Source organism: Eumetopias jubatus, unplaced genomic scaffold (assembly GCF_037043125.1).
Source record: "Eumetopias jubatus isolate StellerSeaLion01/CBP00866 unplaced genomic scaffold, mEumJub1_p1.0 scaffold_9, whole genome shotgun sequence".
NCBI lineage: Eukaryota > Metazoa > Chordata > Mammalia > Carnivora > Otariidae > Eumetopias > Eumetopias jubatus.
In genome coordinates this window covers 109,449,069-109,472,403 of record NW_028274815.1, presented here as the reverse complement: position 1 = coordinate 109,472,403, position 23,335 = coordinate 109,449,069, and positions in this window count along the sequence as shown.

The window sequence follows — 23,335 nt, the reverse complement described above, 5'->3', positions numbered from 1 at the left end:
AGGAACTGACACAAAAAAACTTCCTGGAACTAATAAATGATTATAACAAAGTTTCAGGATACAAGGTTAATATTTTAAAGTCAAATGCTTTGGGGCACCTGGCTGGCTCGGTTGGTTAAATGTTGGACTCTTGATTTTGGCTCAGGTCATGATCTCAGGTTTGTGAGATGAAGCCCCCATGGGGTTGGGTGGGCATGGGGCCTGCTTAAGATTCCCTCCCTTTCCCTCTGCCCTTCCCCCAACCTCTCCCTCCAACCCCCCAAAAAGTCAAATGCTTTCTTAGACACCAGGAATGAACAAGTGGAACTTGAAATTAAAAATACAATACTAGTTACATCAGTGGCCCCCACAATAAAATATTTAGGTATAAATCTAGCAAAATATGTACAAGGTCCATACGAAGAAAACTACAAAACCCTAATGACAGAAATCAAAGAAGAACTAAATAAATGGAGAACTATTTCATATTCACAAATAGGAAGACTCAATATTGTCAAGATGTCAGTTTTCCCCAACCTGACCCATAGAGTCAATAAAATCCCAATCGAAATCCAGCAAGTTATTTGGTGGGTATCAGCAAACAGATTCCAAAGTTTATATGAAGATTCGGAATAGCTAACAACACTGAAGGAGAAGTCAAAGTTGGAGCACTGACATTACCCGATATCAAGACTTCCTATAAAGCTACAGTAATCAAGGCAGTGTGGTATGGGTGAAAGAATAGACAAATAGATCAATGGAAGGGAACAGAGAGCCCAGAAATAGATCCACATAAATACAGTCTTTTGATTTTTGACAAAGGAGAAAAGGCAGTACAATGGAGAAAAAGTCTTTTCAACAAATGGTGCTGGAATAATTAGACATCCACATGTAAAAAAATATCCATCTAGACACAAACTTTATAGCTGTCACAAAAATAACTCAAAAGGAATCACAGACTTAACTGTAAAATGCAAAACTATAAAACTCCTAGAAGATAACATAGGAGGAAATCTAGATGACCTTGGAGTTGGTGATGGCTTTTTAGATACAACAACAAAGGCGGGATCCATAAAAGAAAGAATTAAGAAGCTGGACTTCATTAAGATTAAAAATGTCAGCTTGAGTGAAATAAGTCAATCAGAGAAAGACATGTATCATATGACCTCACTGATATGAGGAATTCTTAATCTCAGGAAACAAACTGAGTGTTGCTGGAGTGGTGGGGGGTGGGAGGGATGGGGTGGCTGGGTGATAGACATTGGGGAGGGTATGTGCTACGGTGAGCGCTGTGAATTGTGCAAGACTGTTGAATCACGGATCTGTACTTCTGAAACAAATAATGCAATATATGTTAAGAAAAAAGAAAAAGAAGAAGACAGCAGGAGGGGAAGAATGAAGGGGAGTAAGTCGGACGGGGAGACGAACCATGAGAGACGATGGACTCTGAAAAACAAACTGAGGGTTCTAGAGGGGAGGAGGGTAGGGGGATGGGTTAGCCTGGTGAGGGGTATTAAAGAGGGCACGTTCTGCGTGGAGCACTGGGTGTTATGCACAAACAATGAATCATGGAACACTACATCAAAAACTAATGATGTAAAATATGGTGATTAACATAACAATAAAAAATAAAAAAAAAGAAATGCAAAAATAAATAAACACAATTGATTTTACATCAAAAAAAGATTAAAAATGTCAGCTCTGCAAGAGACACTGTCAAGAGAAATTAAAAAGCAAACCACAGACTGGGAGAAAATATTTGCAAAAGACACATCTGATAAAGGACTTTTACCCCAAATACACAAAGAACTTTAAAAGCTCCTCAATAAGAAAACAAACAAACCAATTAAAAATTTGGCCGAAACCTTCACTGACACCTCACAACAAGATATACAGATGGTAAATAAGCATATATCATCAGGGAAATGCAAATTAAAACATCAATGAGATACCACTACATACTTATTAGAATGGCCAATGTCCAGAACACCGACATCACCAAATGCTGGTGGGGATGTGGAGCATCAGGAACTCTCATTTGTGGTGGGAATGCAAAATGGTACGGCCACTTTGGAGGTGTGGTGGGTCTTTACAAAACTAAACATATGCTTACCATAAGATAAAGCAATCACATTGCTTGGTATTTACCCAAAGCAGTTTAAGATTGATCTACACAAAAACCTGCACATGGGCATTTATAGCAGTTTTATTCATAATCACCCAAATCTGGAAAGAACCAAGATGTCCTTCAGAAGTTGAATGGATCAATAAACTGGAGTACATCCAGAGGATAGAATATTATTCAGTGCTAAAAAGAAGTGAGCTATCCATCAAGCCATGAAAAGACACAGAAGAACCTTAAATGCATATTACTGAATGAAAGAAGCCCATCTAAAAGCCCTCCTGCTGTACCATTCCAACTCTATGACATCTTCGAAAAGGCAAAACTGTGGGAACAGTAAAAAGATCAGTGATTGCCAGAGGTTAGGCAAGAGGAGGTGATAAGTAGTTGGAGCATGGAGGACTTTTAGGACAGTGAAACTTTTTAAATGATATTATGATGGTGGACACATATCAATTACACGTTTGTTCAAACCCATAGGATGTACCACAGCAGGAGTGAACGCTAATGTGAATTATGGGCTTTGGGGGATAATAATGTGTCAATGTAGGTTCATCGATTACAACAATTGTACCATTCTGGTGTGGGATGTTGGTAATTAATGGGGGAGGCTCTGCATGTGTGGGAGCAGGGGGTGTATGAGAAATCTCTGTACCTTCAGCTACATTTTGTAGCTGTGAACTTAAATCTGCTCTAAAGCATAAAGGCTACTTAATAAAGTGCGTACAGATTTTCTGGAGCTTGATTTGTTCATACATATAAAAAGCCTTGGAAATTTTACATCCTTTAATGCAGAAATTATATTTCAATGAGTTTTTCCTGTGGAAATAGTGAATGGAGCAGTTAAAGATTTCACCCCAAAGACGCTGAGAGCAGCATTGTTTAGTATAACAAGGAACTGGAAACAAAAAACCTGAACTTGCCATCCTTCCACAGTTGATTAAAATGTGGTTAAAAATGTCTTTTATAAAAGACCACATAATCATTAAAATTTTTTTGAATCAGTAAAAATTCACAGGATTCAAAAATCAAAACATACACAAAATGATACGTTGGGAAGCATCCCTCTCACCCCTGTCCCCTTCTATTTTTTCCCCTTGCAACTTTTATTTCCTGTCTATTCTTCTAGTGTTTCTTTTGGCCAATTCAATGATATTTTCTCATTTATTCCCCTCAAAGAAGTCTCCATATCAAAATATGGAGTGCTACTTCCTTCTTTTACAGTTGTAGTCTGTTGTGTGGATATGCTACAGGTTTTTTTAAGTTCCCTGTTCCTATAGTCACATTGGCTTAATATTTTCAAACTATGTCTGTTAAATCACAAATTGGGTTATTTCCCAATTTTTGGCTAATATAGTGCTATACATAATGTTATGATATAAAATTGCCAGTGCTTCGGTAAATAACTTTGTATGTCACATCTATTTGTATATGTGCAAATGACAATAAATTGGGTAATAAATTCCTAAAATGGTATTGCTGAAAGCAATAATAATAAATAATAATAAAATAAATAAATAATAATAAAAGCATTTGTAATTTGGGTAGATATTGCCATGTTCAAGTCCATAGGGGTCTTGCCATTTTGCACTTCCCCCGTAAGCAGTCTTTGGTGGAAGTGAGTGCCAGGGGCTGCACCTGAGTCAATAAACAAATATTTGTTGAAGCTCTAAGAAGGCAGTCATCAAAAGCAGGATTTCTCAGCAATGCTGGTCTCTCACACTTGACCTCAGAGTGTCCTCTCAGTCATCCCAAGAATAGTAGGGAGGGGCACTGTTCCCAAGAAAGTCACCTCCAGTTATTTTCCTGTGTCTCTGTGTGTCTCTCACGGAGTAATTAATCATCAAATTAAGAAGCTGCCCTTGTTATCAACTGTAGACACATTTTTAGGTAAGCTTTTAAATTACTTTGCAGGTAAATGTAATTAAGCTCTATGAATTATTGTTGGAAAAAGTGGGATATAATTAATGGTTCAAAGTGCGTTTTGGCACTGGCTTCTACCCTTCATTCCATCTACCCAGTTTTCCCGGCATTCTGGAAGGAGTGGCTCTGTAAGACACGCTGGTTGACTCACCTGACCCAGGTAGGGTATTTTTCTCTCTCTGGTTTCCATCCGCTTCCCCGGGGGCAGTGCCAGGAAGATGATAGCTGGGAGTGAGATGAGGCATCAGGCTGTGTCTGCCAGCACACTCCCTACCTACGGAAGGAGAGACAAGCACATGGGGCGCCTGGGTGGCTCAGTCAGTAAAGTGTCTGCCCTGGTCATGATCCCAGGGTCCCGGGATCGAGTCCCACATCGGGCTCCCTGCTCAGTGGGGAGCCTGCTTCTCCCTCTGCCTGTCATTCCCCCTGCTTGTGCTCTCTCTGTCGCTCTCTCTCTCTCTCTGTGAAATAAATAATCTTAAAAAAAAAAAACACGATAGTTTGCGCGAAAGCTAGACTTTTGGTTAGAAATTTGTGATTGCTTTAAAGACTTTTGGAAAGTTTTCAGAGCCCTCAGAAGGAGGCAGTGTTAGAGACAGGGTGGGTTGAAAGAGCAAAGTCCTTGGAAGAAGCAGGTCATCAACGGTCTCAGTAAAGGAAATGTTAGTTAACACAACCCTCTTGGTGGGAATGGCATTGTTCTCTGGAAGGATGGATGAGTAAGAGGACTATGACAAGTAGATGATCAGAAAGATCGAGGGCTTTCAAGCCCTCCTGGGGCTTGTTCCTCCTGGGCTTCTCCCCCTGGGTAAAGGCCCAGGTGCTCGCATGCTGCCTCTCCCTGAGCTCAGGGAAAGACACAAGCTCCTTCCTCAGGTATGTTACCTGAGGCAGGATTTGGGGGCCAACATGGGGAAATTCACATAATGTAGAAAGTCAAAGGTTAAATGCCTCCTCTGTCCCCTCTCCACAGGATTTGGGGGCCAACATGGGGAAATTCACATAATGTAGAAATTCACATAATGTAGAAAGTCAAAGGTTAAATGCCTCCTCTGTCCCCTCTCCACAGGATTTGGGGGCCAACATGGGGAAATTCACATAATGTAGAAATTCACATAATGTAGAAAGTCAAAGGTTAAATGCCTCCTCTGTCCCCTCTCCACAGTCCGGCCTCTTAGAAGTGGCCCCTGTTATTTGGACTTTATCATATACATTCAAATGCCAACCATGCTAAACTCTGGCGATGTTTGGGCTCACGATGGGAGGAGGAGTCAAGGGAGGGAGGAAAGCCATTTTCACTATGGGTGACATAGGTCTCTGAGATATTTAACTTGAATAGTAAAAGGAATGTGACTTGGTTCATGCCCCAAAGTCAAAGTAGGCTGTCTGAGTTTGGATTCCCCTAGAAGCAGAACCTGAGATAAAGATTTGAGGACATCGAGTTTACTGGGGAGGTGTTCCCAAGAAATGATGTTAGGGGAGTAGAAAAGTGGGACAGGGAAGGGACAGGAGCCAACAAGATGCTGTGAAACCATGCAAGTCACCACTGAGGGCAGACGGAACTTAATTGTGGGGGGCGGGGGCGTGGAACTCTGGGACCAAGCACGGAGCAAGCTCCCCAGAGTTCTACCAGCAGAGGGGGTGCGGGAGCTCACAGTCATCTCCCGAGGACTGTTTCCGCGGGAGGGGTTGTTAATTCCCCAGTCGCTTCAGTCGGCGTGGCCCAAGGTCAGAGCCGAACTTTGGGATCCCCAGAGCGTCCTCCAGCAAAGGGATGTCACTGCTGGCATTTGGAAGGCGTGCACAGAAATAGGGTGTGCGTGTGTGTGTGTGTGTGTGTGTGTGTGTGTGTGTGTGAGAGAGAGAGAGAGAGAGAGAGAGAGAGAACATTTGCCACAGGGACATTACTTTGCATGGTTGTACTGTACTGCAATTCTTGGCGGGCCCTGTTGTTTTCTCTCATCCTCTAGCAGGTTCATCTGAGTGTGTCCTCACGGTGGGGTCAGAGATGCAGCATCAAGCAAGTCCCAAAGCATAAAACCATTCCGAGCCTCCCTTGTAGCACGTCCGCTAACATCCCATTGGCTGAAGCAAGTCACGTGGCTGAGTGCAGCGTCCCAGTTGGGAGCAGGTCACCCTACCTACTATGGGAGGGCCCTGCGAAGTTACATTGCAAAGGGCACGTATGCAGGGAGGAATGAGGCATCGGGGCCAAACAACACAATCCGCCGCAATTTGCTCCCGTGTCTTGGATCCCAGGGCTGCCTGCCCTGCTCCTTCAGCTGCTGCTCTGATTCTGTGAGCCAGCCCATGGGCTCAATAATTACCCTTTTTGGCTTAATTTATCCAGGATTGGATACGGTTGCTTACTATCAAGGAACCCCATCAGATTCAGGTATTCTCATGTCCAGAGAGGTTAATAGGTTCCAGAGGTCACATAGCTAGTGGGTGGAGGAGTTGAGATGCAAACCAGGCTCCCAATTCCAGACTTTCTGTCGTGCTAACTTGGGAATTGTGGTGTCCCTAGTGCAAGGGCGACGGGCGGAGGTCAGGATTCGTCACACATGCTCTAGCTCTGGCCAACTCTTCCTGCCTGGGGGTGGGGGTGGGGGGGTGGGGCAGGGAGCATGGCACTGAAGCCAGAACTGGACAAAGCAGGAGAAGAATGAATGAGATACCCAAAACCCATGCTTGACTCCAGGGACAATGAGCATTCCATCCCAGACTGGACCACAATGCGGTTCTCCAATTGGAGTGTGTGTTGAGACCTTTCTCAAAATACACATGACTGCGCCCCATGCTGGTAGATTCTTATCCCATAGATCAATAAGAGTTTCCTGTTGTTTTTTTTTTTTTTCCAAGTATTTATTCTTTACCAGGGTTCCCAATTAAAAAAAAAAAAAAACGGCATGGAAACTAGGAATACCTTGATGAAGTCATTGACTCTAAGAAGTGGCCTTAATGAATTAAGATGCATAACTGCAGAGCATATTCCCAGCAAAGCAGCATTTTGCTTTCTTGCTTGTAATCTCTTGAAACAGCCACAGTTGTGTGAATACTCCTTTTCCTTAAGTAAAAAAATCAATGTTGAACTTTCCCCTTGTATTTAATTCAGTGTGGACATTTTTGAACCTCTACTAGTTGGAGATGCTACTTAAAGAACACACAGGGGCCAGGAACAGAGAGTTAAGACCAGTAACAAATCAACATGCTTTTTGAGGCCCTGCTCTCTGGAACACACTTTGCTAGTCAATGTCAGGTTTTCCTCGCAGCTTGGAGTGCAGCTGTGCTGGGGCCAAGCTGGGGAAGGTGCGAGGTACCAGCTTATACAAAGACACAGCTTGTTCAGGGCATGGGAAGTGGGTTTTGAGAAACTATATACCCCATAAGTGGTTTGAATCATGCACAGGTGTCTCTTTTTAAATAGAAAGCAACTGACGGTTGAGTTCAGAGATGCTTCCACAGGGATGAGTGCCGTGAGGTGCTGGGTTGGCTCCCAGCTCAGGAGTCCACACAGTCCAGCTGGTGGCACATTTTTCACGTTGCTGTCACTTCGGCATAAGCTGACAATAAAGACTGTAGCTCCAAAACCTTACCATTCCCATCGGACATACTCAGTAGAAGAGATAGAAAAATGTCTTTAAACAGAGGCATCCAAGGGCATGCAACATTGGTGTCCTTGCCCCTGACTTTGAGGAAATGGGGGTGGGGGACATGCTAGAGTAATGGCACACCTGCTTTGAGCCCCATCTTAGGATACCTGCACTCTCTCCTCCACTCAAAGCTGTCCTTGTCTCCCCAAGGGGCTTTTTATAAGGAACAATGAGGATGAGGGTGTGGGCAGGACCAGCAGGGGCCACGGGGCTTCCCCACGGCAAAAACAGGGGTAGAGGCTACAAGGGGCCATACATAGCACATAGTGTTTACTGAAACCCAGCCTCCCAACTGAGAGACCCCCAACTGGAGATGAGCCTGGGTTAAGAGAAAGAGGAAAAAGGCAGACAAGAGACTGCAAAGATGTGATATTGTAAATATTCATGTTTATACTTACCCCGGAAGGTAAGAGGAGAACGAGTGAGGCCCCCACTGACCTTGTCTGTGTCTGAAGATCCAGAGGTGCCCGTGCTCTCTCCCAGTTCCTTCCCCACCCCTGCACCCACATTTTGTTCAACGGCAATGGCCCTCCTTGATATTGATTGCTTTCCCCTGGGTATGTCCAATTCTCATAGAATGCCCCTCGCTTTGTACTCTGCGGAGCTAGAGTTCAGACTGCAACTTTGCTGTTCTTTAAGGCCGGTTAATTCAATCTGAGTCTCTGGATATTGAACTGTAGGGAGTCACCCATCTTCCTGTTGAAGTCACCCATCTTCTTGTTGACTTCCGCGCACCTTCCAAAGTCAGTTCACACCCATGACCTTTCTGAGGCCCAGCTGGTGGGTTTGAGTTTCCCAGAGCTAGAGTCTGGCTTCTAGGTTATGCCTTGAATTCCTGGTTGTTGCTGTTTTTCTGAAAGGAGAAAGTTCTTGGTGGGACAACTGCTCTTTTCTACTTGCTTGCAGACAGAGCTTACTCTAAGGGGAGGTCATTTTGTAATTGGACAGGTTTAGACAAAAGTCTGGCTACTCCCAGAACTAGTAAATAATAATCTAACTTCTTTAATTATATACATCTTTTCTGTAGTGAAAAACATGTAACATTAGATTTACCATTTTAACCATTTTTAAGCATGGAGTTCAGTAATGGTAAGTATGTTTATATTGTTGTGCGTCGGATCTCTAGAACGTTCCCACCTTGTAAAACTGAAACTCCATACCCGTTAAATACCAATTCCTCCCTCTCCCTCCCCCCAGCTCTTGGCAATCACCTTGTTTCTACTTTCTGTTTCTGTGATTTTGATTAGAGTCAATCATCCGCATCTACCCTAAATGCCAAAGCAGTTCCTTCACCGTGCCTGAGGGTCGCTCAGATAGGTTACTCCGGTTATGATTTTTCCCCCCTAAGCTCTTTCAACTTCCCTTTAAAGAATATTATTAATGAGGGCACCTGGGTGGCTCAGTTGGTTGGGAGACTGCCTTCGGCTCAGGTTATGATCCTGGAGTCCCGGGATCGAGTCCCGCATCGGGCTCTCTGCTCAGTGGGGAGTCTGCTTCTCCCTCTGACACTCTTCCCTCTCGTGCTCTCTATCTCTCATTCTCTCTCTCTCAAATAAATAAATAAAATCTTAAAAAAAATTAAGCCAACAAATTAAAAAAAAAAAAGAATATTATTAATGAAAATGGCACACCAAGCCAGGTCAGCCGTCCAAGAAGGCAATGCTTTGTAATAGAAAGCTGGTTATAATCCAAATGCTTCATACATAGGAAAAAAAATCTCAGAAAAAGAAACTGCAACACGTTAGCCGTGATTATTTATAGGCAGTAAAATTATGGATAAATTTTTACTTTGTCTTTATTTTTAAATTGATGCACAGAAGACACGGGTTACTTTGTCTAACAAAGAATACACATACAAAACCAAAGCAAAAAGTTGTCCAGATATTTGGTACTATGTAAAAGACAATATTCTTTGTAATATTTTCAATGTTTTTGAAAAGCTAACTGGGGAATGAATGAAACCAATCAGAGAGTTTTGCCCAAATGTTTTCTAAAGGCCAAACGATTGGTTAGGAACCAGCTGGTCAAATGGTTAGCCAGTGAAAAGACTTCCCGAGGAGAAAGCTAATGGCATTGGTGAACCTTCCTTACATCAGGGGGTCCAATCAGTAGAAATATTAGAGAAAGTTATTCTAGACCAGGTGCAGGACTCTGATGATCCATCTCAAGCACCCAGGGTGTAGGTTTTCACCAGGCCTTTGCCTTAGTCAAGCATCACTGGTTGCAATGACCAGAAATGCACTTGAACCAGCCCATGCCAGGGAGTGGAATCAGGAGAGGAGAGTAGATCGTGTGCTGTATTCTCCCTTCTCAATTACCTGGACTGCAGATGCCGAGGAGGGGAACCCTAGCCAGAGCTCCTAGGGGCCAGAATCATAGCTGGAGGGTCACCACAATGGCTTTGTCTCCAAGTTCTGGGGGTTCTGCCTGTTTTTCTGCTTCCTCTTCTCTGTGTTTGGTCTGTTCTTCTCTCTCCTTGGCCCAGACCCAGCTCCATCTGACTGCTCAGTTTTAAAGCCCAAGAATCCAACATGCCTAGAAAAGAGAGAGAATTTACCTGACCCAAGTTGGGTCAGGTGCCTGCCCAGGCGGCCACTAGCCCACACAGTACATTTGTGTTATTGGGAAAAGGCATCATTCTTCCAGGCAGATGTAGCCCTGAGCCAGCGCACACACTCAGGCTTCACTTGTACCCACCCACCCTTTTCCTTGTGCAGTGCACAACCCAGACAACAGTACATAGGAACACTTGTCCACTTCTGGTCCAATCAGCTGCGGCTGGAATGAAGGTAGGCATAATCATATGGTCTCCCCCAAGCATGGGGGTGGGGAGAAAGCACTCCTTCCCTCTGTCCCCCACCCCAGGAACAAAAATAGCTCTAGCATTTATCATCCAACCTCTTTCAGGCAGATCATATTACAGTAGAGCTGGAGGTACTTTGTGCTGGCATATTCTGTGGAGAAACTCTAACCTTTGTAAGGATGGAGGACTTGATTAAATCAAAGTTGTTTAAGTGTGTGGAGCTAAGAAAGGAAAACAGAGATCACCTAAGCTCATCAAATAACTGAGTGAAACATAATTGTGAGACTTACCACTGAAAAACCAGTGGTTTATTAAAGGAAGGAATAGGAGTTTACCTTCAGGAGGTTTTCATTCTAGAAACTTAGAAGCACCTGGGATGGAGGGAACTGGGTCTGTCGGGAGGGGGAGCAGGGATGAGTGGGGTCTGGAGTGCGTCTCTGTGCCCTTCCAGAACCAGGAGATCTGGCTCAGAGAAAGCAATCAGATTTTTCCTTTTTGAACTCTGTTTGAACCCACTCCTATAAACCGGCTCATGGTTTTCTGAAATCTGTTTGTAATTGTCAGCCGTGTTTCCATATTAGACATGAAGCCCCATCTGTATTTTGGGAAAGTTGCTGGTCTCTTCTGTGTCTGTTTCTCCTCCCCACTCTCTGCTCTCCCCTGTCGGATGAAACTCCAGGCTGTGTCGGGGGTCCCCTGGTTCCCTTTTCTCTCTGCATAGCAGGCTCTCCCAATGGGCCATCCTTCCCTCAGGCTTCACTTCCCTGCCCTTCTGGGGACATGGAATTGCCAAATTTCCTTTGGCCCTCACCCCCTGCCTCCGATGGCTCATTCCCAGCTCCTCACCATCCCTTAGACCCAACAGAGCTAGGCACACATTTCAAAACGTCATTCTGTTAGCCTTTGTGAAATGGCAAGTCATTTTCTCCTCTTGTAAACGGAGATCAACATCATTGACCTTAGAATATTTTTTGACACTCGGGACTGTTCCTAGGGTTTCTGCTTCAGATTCTACTGCCTATTTGATGCCACAGAATAACCTTGACTCGATTCGATTCAAGGTACTTCAATACCAACTCTGGGCTGGGTGGGTCAACCTTGGCGGGAGATTCTGATGCTCATAGTAACAGCTGGGGCATAATTGAATTAGCCCTGTCCCGAGTTTGTGAAGTCTTTGAAGGTTTTCTAACCTCACTGTCCGGGTGTGTTTTCTTTCTGTTCAGAAAATATTGAAGTATACAGCATGTCTTATGCTCTAGGTGTGACTTAGGTAATTAACGATTCGATGGTGTCTTGGAAGGTTTTAAAAGTCTAGGGAGTATAAGAGTTTGTCTCGTTTTAGAGACCGTTGGCTTAAAAGGCTGCAGAGGATTTGGAGAAGCCAGCTTGTAAAACGTGGAAACCCCAAGCAACAAAAGATCCAATGGGAGAGTCCCAGGGTAGATGCAATGACTTTTCGTGTGCACCGTTTAGGACTCCCGTGGTTAAGCCATAAAATTGTTAAGAGGTTAGGGCCAAGGAACTCAGAATAGCAAGCCAAGAATAATTTTCAAAATAGATTTAAAACTGTTTTCTGCCAGCTAGGCAGGGAGAGGAGTAGGGGATCCTCTGAGTGGAGCAGGCTGTTGAGAAAATTATTATATTATTTAATCCTCTAATCAAACTGCTGGACACCTTCTGTCATGTTTTGGTAACTGCCCAGAGTTCAGGAGACACTCTAGAAAAGGAAAGATGTCATTAAGCTTTATTGGATAATTGGGAAGTTTGATCATCAGATCACTCGTTTTACATTACCCTTCCTGAATATTAAATTGGCTGAAGTAGAAACCGAAGATGAATGGACATGCCTTCCGATGCTTTTGTAGAGAGTGTTGTGGAATGTGTATTGGTGAGTGGATCGTGTGCTGTCGTCTTGCTTCTCAATTACCCAGACTGCGAATGACTTACATCTGTGGATCCACTTACAAGCAGGCGCATTCGGTGAGTGAGTCTGCTTCTCAGGCTTGGCTGTACCGTGGAATCACCAGGGAAGCTGTAAAAAAATAAAAGTACTAAGGCCTATCCCCAGGGATTCTGACTTAGTTGGTCTGGGGTATGGCCTGGGTATTGGGATTTTTAAAAGCTTCTCCAGATGATTCTAATATATAGCAAAGCCTGAGCAATCTATGGGATTTTACTACTTTAAACATTTTTCAACAGATTTACTTCTTGAGGTTGGATTCTTTGACCTTCATTGAGGCTTGGAGAGTTTCTACTGAACAGTGTATTTATGTTAAGTCCTGACTAAAGAACATTTAGAATATTCCATTGTATTCTTTAACTGCACATATTCGTCTATTTGTACTAAAATAAGTATGTATGTGGAAATTCACAAGATACGGATTTGAATTCAGTTGGATTTAGACTTCGCTGAAGCCATATTAGGTTTTTCTTTGGAGAACCTGCTAAGGATTCAGTGTTAATTTTGTTTTGCAAAAGGTTATAATCTATGAAAAGGGATCTGATTTTTTTAAAAAAACAGGTAACAGTTTATATCTTGAATCAGTTCGTGAGTTAGAGTTGTTCCCAAGTGTATCACTCAGATTTTGCCCTATAACAAACTGTCCCAACATTTAGTGGCTTGAAATTAGAATATTCATTACTTCCCATGAGTCAGTGGGTTAGCTGGGCAGGTCTGCTGATGTGGGCCAGGCGTGGCTGACCTTGGCTGGGCTTGTTCACGTGTCTGAGGTCGGTTGGTGAGCTTGATGTGGGCCAGGTTGTCTTGGATGGCTTCGTTCATCCATCTGCTGGTTTTCCGGCTGAAGACAGGGGTGACAGGAGTGACTGGCCCATGTGGTCTCTCCTCCTCCAGCAGGCTAGCCTGGCCTCACTCACATAATTGTCCCAAGGTTCCAAGAGCAGCAAGAGGGCAGGTGCCAATGTGTGAGGAAACACTTTTTCATTCTCTGCTTGCATGGTTTGCTGTTGTCCCGTTGGCCAGAGCAAGTCATATGGTGAAGTTCAGAGCCCGTGTGAGAGGGCATTACCAAAGGGCTTGGATAGAGGAGGCCGTGAACAAATTGGGTTCATTACCGCAGACAAACCGCCAGGGTGCCTGTCACCTCAGGGCTGCCCATTCTGCCAGCATTCTGGCTTACCTTTCATTTGAAAATTGGATGGCTCAAGCCCTCATCCCATAAACCTGGAGTATTCCATGATTGCTCTGGCCAGCATCTCTAAGGATGCTTGGAGAGAGGGAGGGAAGGAGGCAGCGAGAGAGGGGTGGGGGGAAGCGGTGCAGGAGGGGGGGCACTAACTTCTGTCCCCCACATTCTTGCATTAATTTTCTTCTTTCACAGAGTTGTCGATGAATTACCGTTTTCACTCCATCTTGAGTAATTGCTCTTCTCCTTCAGCCTTGAAGTCTCAGACCTCAGATAACTCGTTATTTATAAAGGAGGAAATGTAGCTTTACAACAGAGTTATCCAGAGGGCATCACTTTAGCCAAGGATTCAAACTCAACATGCCCAACCATGGAACAAAGTGACATCGTGTGATTTCTGATGTGATGCACTGGGATGGGCACAACCTCCCGTCTGTGGTATTCTTGGCCTATATGCCTGAGCTGAATCTTGTTCTGTGGAAAAAAGTCACAAAAATACAATTGATGTGCATTGTGCAAAATAACTAGTTTGGATAGTTCAAAACCAACATCACAGAAGACAAAACATGGCAGAAGAACTTTTCCAGACAAAAGAAGATTAAAGAAATGTGAAAATCAAATTCACAATGTGATCCTGGAATGAATTCTGGGTTGAAAAAGGAGCTATAAGGGAAGATCTGGGACAATTTGAACATGGAGTGTGTATTCAATATTATTAAATTGCTATTAACTTTCTAAGGCATGTTAACGGTATTGTGGCCGTGTAGAAGAATACATACTCTTAGAAGACACATAGCTAAATATCTCAGGGTTAACTATCACGACGTCTGCAACTTACTTTCGAAGCAGCTTCAGTAAAAAGCAAGCAAATGTGACAAGATAACAATCAGTAATTCTAGGCAAACAGTATGTGGATGATTATTGCTCTATTCTTTCAAATTCTCAGAGGTTTGAAGTTTCAAGATAAAAAGACAGAGAAAATGTTTTGGAGGTTTGCACTAACACTGAAGGGACAAACTGTCATCCTCTCTCACGGTCTGGATTTTCTGAGCTTGCTTTTTGGCAAAAACAAACAAACACAAAAAAACAAGAACAAGAGCAAAACCCGCAGAGGATTTCTCATACTCCATGACAGGGAGTCTTTGGACACAAGCCCCTCAGGAGGCTGGGGTAGGAAGAGCCCAGGAAAGTGCCCCATCTTTCCCATGGGGGCATCTTTCTTCTTTTTTTTTTTCCTTTCTTTTTTTTTATTTATTGTTATGTTAATCACCATATATTACATCATTAGTTTTTGCTGCAGTGTTCCATGATTCATTGTTTGTTCATAACACCCAGTGCTCCATGCAGAACGTGCCCTCCTCAATACCCATCACCAGGCTAACCCATCCCCCTACCCCCCTCCCCTCTAGAACCCTCAGTTTGTTTTTCAGAGTCCATCATCTCTCATGGTTCGTCTCCCCCTCTGACATACTTCCCTTTTCTTCCTCTCCTGTTATCTTCTTCTTTTTCTTTTTTCTTAAAATATGTTGCGTTATTTGTTTCAGAAGTACAGATCTGTGATTCAACAGTCTTGCACAATTCACAGCGCTCACCGTAGCACATACCCTCCCCAATGTCTATCACCCAGCCACCCCATCCCTCCCACCCCCAACCACTCCAGTAACACTCAGTTTGTTTCCTGAGATTAAGAATTCCTCATATCAGTGAGGTCATGTGATACATGTTTTTCTCTGATTGACTTATTTCACTCAGCATAACACCCTCCAGTTCCATCCACGTCGTTGCAAATGGCAAGATCTCATTCCTTTTGATGGCTGCATAATATTCCATTGTGTATATATACCACATCTTCTTTATCCATTCATCTGTCGATGGACATCTTGGCTCTTTCCACAGTTTGGCTATTGTGGACATTGCTGCTATAAACATTGGGGTACACGTACCCCTTCGGGTCCCTACATTTGTATCTTTGGGGTAAATACCCAGTGGGGGCATCTTTCTTCTTAAAGTCAGGACTCCTCTGCTATGTGCAGACCACCAGGTCCGAGAGCTCGCTTTGGCTTTTGAAATCAGTTTTGCCACGGAAGGTGCCCTGCTCCTCCTTCGACCGCCCTTTCTGGGGATGTCTTGGCGTCAGTCCACTTTGGTGCTGGGTGCTTTCCCCCAGGAAGCCCCAGGCAGCATGGAAACTGTCATTATCACTTGTCAATCCCTCTGCTTCCCAAACCACTCGTCTTAGATTCAGCTGGGAAACAGGAAGCTAATATTGTCTGTGAAACTGGCTGGTTCCACTTCGGGTAGATTCTAGGCTCATGTGCCCCATGTTGACCAGGCATGCATTACTTTTAAACATTATTTCTGAGCAAGACCTGAAATTTACAATGAAAAATCTTCCTCTCTCCTATGATTCCTTGCAAAGGCGGACTGCCTGCGCTTCTGAACCCCAGATGGTCTATTAGACCTCTCCCAGCACATTCTAGGGTCTCATGGTGACTTTCCAAAACTGGGCTGCGGCCACCCACTTGTGCCCCCACTGCCCAACCCAGCAGCTCCTGGTCTGAATGCCAGCAGCCCTGAGCAGACAGAACCCAGTTCTGAATTTCATTCTAGAACATTCTTCATATTCTACTGTAACGTTTGGACGCAGTTTTAAAATATAAATAGTAGTATGCTATTGATTTCTTTCTCTGACAAGAAACTCATCAGGTGTTGCCTGTTAGCCAAACTAGGGAGGGGAGGTGACTCTGAATTGGTTTTGGATAACGAACTGGTAGCCTAGGGGAGGGAAGTAAATGAGCAGGAGAGGGGGAGACTATCCAGGCTGGTGACCTTTGGTGTGGAGATAGGGGGGCAGCATGGTACATAGGCCATCTGGTGAGGCTGGAGGGTAGGGCAGGAAGTAGAGAACCCAGAAGAGGTGGCCAAGGGACAGACCACAGGCAGTCTCACTTTTGGTACATTAGGAGTTTAGACTTCATTCCCGAAATCAGTCCTTTTTCATTTTTATCACCTGTGAATCATTTGTTGGATGTCATTCTAAAGGGTCACTGATCACTGATTATAGGTAAATTAAGAAGAACCGATTCAACACAATCTTAAGACAATTGAAGCGTATGGATTTTTTAAAGAAATGAAAATAATTGTTTCATATCAGTGAGATGGTATTTTCTTTGCTCTCATCAAAGCTCAAGAAGAGAAAAGTTGTGCCATCATGTTCCACAGGTTTCTTTTCTTAGTCTTTCTAAAATTAGAGATTCCCAACTCACAATACATCCTGGGAATGGCAGCCAATATCTGGCTGCTCTTTCAAATGGATATGCACACATGGATTGCACAGAGACAGAAATTATGGAGAATTCTCCCAGAAAACCACACTCAGCACTTTGTCGGACACAAAGTCAACAAGAACACCACACTCAGTGGCTGGAGAGTCCAGTGTTTCCACTTAGGAGGGAGACGTGACTGGATTCATATCCACTCTTTGGCTGAATTCAGTTCCAGAGTATTCTTCATATTCTATCATAACACTTGGATGTGGTTTTTAAAATACAAATAATAGTATGCTATTGATTTCTTTCTCTGACAAGACAACGAAATCATCAAGAATTGGCAATCGACCAAATGCTCAAGAATCGAGCCGTTTGTACATTTCGGTTTGTTTCCATTATTTTCCTCCGGCCCTCTTAAAGGTATTTATTACTCACATGACTTCTGCAGTCCAGTTGTCAAAGACAAACCTGAGTCAATCTGATTCTTGGTCCTTTGTAGCCAACCTGCCTTCCACTCTGATTGCTTTTGGGTTTTATCTTTCCCCTTTTTTATTTTTATTTTCAACAAGCCTGGGAGGAGCCTGGGGCTGAGAGTGCCTTCAAAGCATCAGTGATCACCAGGAGTACACATTAATTCTCATAGCTCATTCTTCATCCTTCCCTGACACATGAGCCAAGACGTCCACCAACTAAGGTATCCTTTTGTTTCGAAGCGTGTGTGTATGAATTTAAAACAAAACAAGACAACAAAAAACTAGACTGATTTTATTGAGTGCTTGTCGGAATATTTTAATCTGTTGACTCATGTCTTTATTCAGTGAGGAGAAATTCTCAGCCATTTTCTCCTCAGTAGTACCTTTGAGCCATTTTTTCCAGATTTTTATTATCTTCCCTGTACTTTCTTTGGGTTTACATTGTTTCTGCTTTCTGTAATCTGGGCTTTTTCTTACACTGTTCCCTCTGTCTGGAATGCACTTTCCACCAAACCTGCTCCCCCTTAATTCATCTGAAATAACTCCTCTTCCACGAAGCCTCTTTTGGTCCCCAACTGGATAAACCTGGTTCTCCGATCACACGAGATAATAAACCGCCTGACACCAGGTGTCTTCTGTTCCCTTGTATTTCTCAAGATCCTTGTTCAGTGCCGACACAGGCAATTCGTGTCATGTTGGCTGGGTGATTTTTTGTTAAAGATTTTATTTATTTATTTGAGAGAGAGAATGAGAGATAGAGAGCACGAGAGGGAAGAGGGTCGGAGGGAGAAGCAGACTCCCTGCTGAGCAGGGAGCCCGATGTGGGACTCGATCCCGGGACTCCAGGATCATGACCTGAGCTGAAGGCAGTCGCTTAACCGACTGAGCCACCCAGGCGCCCTGGCTGGATGATTCTGATACAGGAAAAGTGCTGGAAGGTCACAGAGAAGGAAAGTGGAACTTTGATTTCAGGGGAAAGGCTGGGAATCTGGGGCATTCTTCTTGGATAACACACTGCACATATGCAGACATCAATGACGGGAGCAAGTGATGATTGCTATCTCAGAAATAATGAGCCACTAGTAGATAATATTAACTGAGTTTCTGTTGTGTGACAGCCACTGTGCTAAGCTCTTTAATTAGTTGTTTCAGGTCATGTTCAAAACAGCACCATGAGGGAGGCAGTGTGATTCTCCTGCTCCAGGGAGGATGCCGAGGCTGAGAGTGGAGGGTGACGTGCAGATAGCCAGGAACAGCTAAGCTGGGACCGGCGTCCGGGTCTGGCTGGCTGCACCGTGTGGTCGGATATCCACCCAGTTCCAAGGCCCCCTGAAAGGCAACAGCAGCGAACCCAGGACCAGGTTGCTTAGTGACCGTTAAAACATTTTGAGTGGGTTGTTCAGCCCAGGCCACAACTAAAACTTGCTTTTGTCCTGAAAATGTGATTTCTGTGGCCACTGGGTAGTCCCGTGGCCCAGCCAAAGTCAAAACCAAAATCACTCTTTGGCTTTTGGAATCAGCTCTGGGCTACAGCTTATGTAACGGATGACTCTTAAGAGTGGGAGGTAGTAATTGTATTTACCTTTGAAGTATTGTTCATGTAGTCCTCGGAAGATTGGAACATTTTAATACTTTTCAGATAATTTGCAAATGTCTCAAATGTCGATATGCCAAAAAGTCAGTGACTGATGAAGAATCTCTCCACATTTATATCTTTATATGAATGGGGGGAGCCCATAATTCCTACAAAATTGTAAAACCCCATCATTTATGGAATGAGCCTGACAAACCTGCCAGATTTTTCTGACCATAAAAAAAAACAAAAACAACCCAGATTTTTCTGGTCACAAAGATTTTGTTTTGGCTTGATCTACTTTAGTATTTTAAAGAGTTGTGATTTTCTTACAAAGTACATGATGCTAATTACATGATAGTAAAATGCTCTCTCTTTGCAATTTTGTAAACAGGTCTGAGACTAAATTAGGGAGGGTGGGGGGTAACCACCTTCCAAATGTAGACCCCAAGGGTATGGGTTTTGTTTTCTTGAGTGTTGAGTTCGCAGCGGACAGATGAGTGGCTTTCTCAAAATTGAGGGGGCAAACAGACCGCCAGTTTCCAAGGTGGCTTTATTTTTGGGTGGGTGGGAGGAAATGTGGGAAGGACGGGTCATGCAAGTTGACAGTCACCTATAGTAGCCCCTCAGAACACTCTTATCATGCCTGCCTAAGCTGTAACCTCCTTCTGGAAGGTTCCTATATAAAGGTCAGTGTTACAGGTTGGTTGTGCACCCCCCACCCCAAAATATGTTGAAGTCTTATCCCCTGATTCCTGTGGCTGTAACCTCATTTGGAAATAGATTCCTTACAGATGTAGTCAAGTTAAGATGAGGTCATTAGGGTGGGCCCCCATCCAATATAACTGGCGTTCTTAAAAGAAGGGGGAAATTCAGATACAGACTCTCACACACGGAGTACACAGCCATGGGAAGATGGAGACAGGGACCGGAGCCAAGGAATGCCTGAGGCTGTCAGACGCTGGAAGAGGCAAGGAAGGATCCTCTGCTAGACGTCTCAGCAGGATCATGGCCTTGTCAGCAACTTGATTTCAGACTTCTGGCCTCCAGAACTATGAGCGAATACATGTCTATTGTTTTAAGCCAGTTTATGGTACATTGTTACAGCAGCCTTAGGAACATAATATGGCCAGCGACTCTCAACACTGCTGGTATTCAGAATTACCTGGGGAGCTCATAGACGATACGAATGCCTGGGCCCCCGTCCTAGATTGGTAGAATTTCCGCGGTGTGGGTTTTGGCCTGGGTATTGCTCCCCGCCCCCAGTAGGTAATTCCACCATGCAGCGAGGTTGGAACCACCGAGAAGGTCATCATGCTTTGTACCGCATGCCCATGTTTCTCAGGCTCCTGCTAATGAGGCCATGATCGGCATCTCTGAATGACGGTTAGGTATGATTTGGCTTTTGAAGTGCAAGAACTGTGTCCGACATGAGAATCCTGTACAGGAAAGACTAGGTTCTCACCTGGGAATTTGAATGTGAGATATAGAAACAGGATGAGCAGATGATCGAGAGGCACAGAAGCAGACAGAAGGCAGCGAGCCCAAGCTCAAGCCGGAGAAGCCATGAGAAAGCAGATGACAGGAGTAAGTGGGAGGCAGGGGGCGGGAAGGTCAGTGCTGGGGAGGTGGGGGAGAAGCTGCAGAGGAAAGCAGAAACGAAGTGTTGAATCTGAGTTTGGAAGACTTTTTGAGTTGCTGGAGCATCCTCAGAGCTGCCCGGGAATAACCAGCCATGTTGCCGCACAGTCTCCTTACTCTGAGGGCCGGCAACACCAGCATCATCTGGGAGCTCGTTAAGAATGCCTTGGGCCCTGCCCTTGACCTCCTGACCAAGATCTGCATTTTTACAAGAGCCCGGGGAAGTTCATTTGCTCAATAACTTTGTCAAGCACAGCTGTAACTATAGCCTGGCTGAGTGGTTTCTCGTATTATATCCCGGACTTCTTTTACTCCCTGGGTCTTATAAGGGAATCACCTGAGGGAATCTGAGTGGGTCTCTGTTTCTTGCAACCAGAAAGATCTATCCCCGGGAAGGTCAATACAACTTTCCGCGTAAGAGCCGTCTAAAGCTGGAGATATTTTGAAAATGAGTCTGGGCTTTACGGATCGCTGCAGACCGCCTGTGCCCTTTATCCGGTGTTTTCCATAATAGCGGGTCCCACAGAGGTAGAGCTTCACAAATAACTCTAGTTCGGTGGTTCTCCAAGTGGGCCCTGGACCAACAGCTTCAGCATCACCCAGCAAGGTGTTAGAAACACAAGTTCTCAGGCCCCGTCACAGACCTACTGAGTCAGACACCCTGGGGTGTGTGTGGGGGAATCCAGCCATCTGTGCTTTAAGAATCCTTCCCAGAGATGCTGGTGCATAGCCGTGCTTGAGGACTACTGTTCTAGTTCCTTGGTTGTCTACCACTCATTCTCTTGCCTTCAGAACCACTGGGTAAATGGTGCGTGCGTAGATGTCACATCTAATCCTTTGATAAAAAGATGGTGGGACAGCTCTCTTTGTGAGAATCCCAAACTAGAGAGAACCCAAATGCCCACAAAAGGGGAATGAATAAACAAATGGAGGTATATTCACGCACCGGAGTATAGTAACAAGAGTGAATGATTTGCAGCTACAGACAAAACATTGAACGAAAGAAGCCATACACGAAAGAATGCATAGTGTATGATTCCTTTGATATAAAAACCCGGGCAAAAGTAATGTATGTTGTGAGCAGTCAGGCTTTGTGCACGATGCTCCCCGACCCTGGGACACTGTCCCCACCCCAGCCCAGCCCCCGCCCCCTGCTCTTTCCTCTCTAGATCCTCCTCAGTTTGCTGTTCTTAGTTTAGATGTACTTTTTCAGGGGCCTTTCTCTGCTACCTCATTCAGAAGTCACCTTGGAAGGAGAAGTGTCTGGAAAGAGGCACAAGGAGGGCTTTTAGGGGAACTAGTTATGTTCTATTTCTTGCTCTGGGTGCTCTTGACACGGATGTGTTCCTTTTGTAAAAAAAAAAAAGTATCAAGCCATACACTTACCATTTGTATTCTTCTTTGTAATTATGTTATTATACTTCTGTGAAATTTTTAAAAAATACTGGTGGGTGTTGTAACATGTTTGAGTCCTGATGTGATTTTTTCCTACAGCATATTTTTTTGTAGCCTATATTTGGGGTTTGGGTCCAGTTTCTTGTTTTCGATGCATGGGTTGAGGAACATTAGTGACCCACATGGTGCACTAATTGCCAAAACCTTATTTGGAACAGAGTGTTGACACTAGAAAATGATTAGAAGTTTATAAAGGGTTCTAAAATACATCTTGCTGATGTTTCCGAGTCAGGTTTTGCAATACAATTTATCTTTTTGATCCATGAGCAATTTCCCTGGATTGTTTTTTCTGATATAGTAATTTTACTGTCTTTTTTTCGGGGGGATCCTCTTTAAATCACCTTTGGAATTCCATGGAAGAGAAAATTCTGTGTGATTATTTGTTCCCCATCAGCCCACTTGGTAAACATGTGGGCAGAGCTTTTTGAGGAAGTAATTTTATTGAGTAAGATGAACATCTAGGAGACGTTATAAACTCATAATGAAGACATTTGCAAATCATTACAGCTTCATTCCAAAACGCACAAATACTTATTACATATGCATGGCCTAACCTGCATTTTAGATAACTAATCAGAAAAGAGGGAGAAACAGAGAAACATGCCAACATAATCAGCATTTATTCAGATTCAAAAGGGCAAGGTACAGCCCCTCTCCCATTATAATTTACAAGGTAGTTGAAGAAAGATAATGGTTTCTTTTGAGAGTCGCAGGGCTTGGTTTTATTTCCATTAACCGGGTTCAGGTTTAATGGAAAATCCTGCCACAACTCTATCCAAATTAGATTTCTGGGCTTTTGAAATGGAAGGAACATTCGAGATCCTTTTGTGCAATTCGCTCTTTTGACAGGTAAGTAAAATGAAGCCTGCAGAGGCCAGGTGGCCTCCCCAAGTCCACACACCTGGTTAGTGGAAGAGTGTGGCTGGACTCAGTCTGTGAACTAGTCCATCAGGGCTCTTCCCAGGGACTCGCTGAAAGCCCAGCAGAGAGCTGGTCCTGGTGAGGAAAGGGGGGGGGAAGGGATGTGGGCCCCAAGAGCCTAAAGCAGAAGCAAGCCCCTCTCAGAACTGGGATGTGCTCACAATGGAAGTCTGGGGCATTGTGATCCTGCTTCCTTGACTGTTTTTTCCTGGAGTGTATTTGGATTAGATTTCTTTTGTATCCTGCGGATTTTCTTCCTCTTTCTACTTTTGTCTACAAATTCAATTCAGTGCATGAGGTTTTGAGAGCTGTGTGTCAGGCACTTAGCTAGATGTTGGAGATTTATTTGGCAGTGAACAATGCTTTCTCTCCTCTCA